This window comes from Anoplopoma fimbria, unplaced genomic scaffold, assembly GCF_027596085.1.
Source record: "Anoplopoma fimbria isolate UVic2021 breed Golden Eagle Sablefish unplaced genomic scaffold, Afim_UVic_2022 Un_contig_3532_pilon_pilon, whole genome shotgun sequence".
NCBI lineage: Eukaryota > Metazoa > Chordata > Actinopteri > Perciformes > Anoplopomatidae > Anoplopoma > Anoplopoma fimbria.
This window is the reverse complement of record NW_026547767.1, coordinates 204-518: the sequence shown is the minus strand read 5'-3', so window position 1 is coordinate 518 and position 315 is coordinate 204. Positions and strand designations below refer to the sequence as shown.

General features: G+C 42.9%; 1 pseudogene; it reads left to right on the top strand.

Moving 5' to 3' along the window:
• LOC129114369 (5S ribosomal RNA) lies at window positions 1-91 on the top strand (annotated as a pseudogene; the record flags this gene model as incomplete).
• Window positions 92-315: the final 224 nt, after the last annotated feature.

Sequence of the window (315 nt, the reverse complement as noted above, 5' to 3'; positions counted from 1 at the left end):
CCGATCTCGTCTGATCTCGGAAGCTAAGCAGGGTCGGGCCTGGTCAGTACTTGGATGGGAGACCGCCTGGGAATACCAGGTGCTGTAAGCTTTTTCACTCCTCTTTACAAAAAGCAGAGGGCGCTGCTGCTTTTTCAGTGGACACCGACAGGGTGGGAAGGAAATAGCTAGATCATGACTTGCCGGTATAGAAATGACACAAATCAGTTAAATGATGGCTTTCATCATTCCTAAGCTCATCGATCATTTTCTTTTCAATTTTATGCTAACGTATTCTACATTTCAACAGTAAATATTAATATTTTTACTGCACTA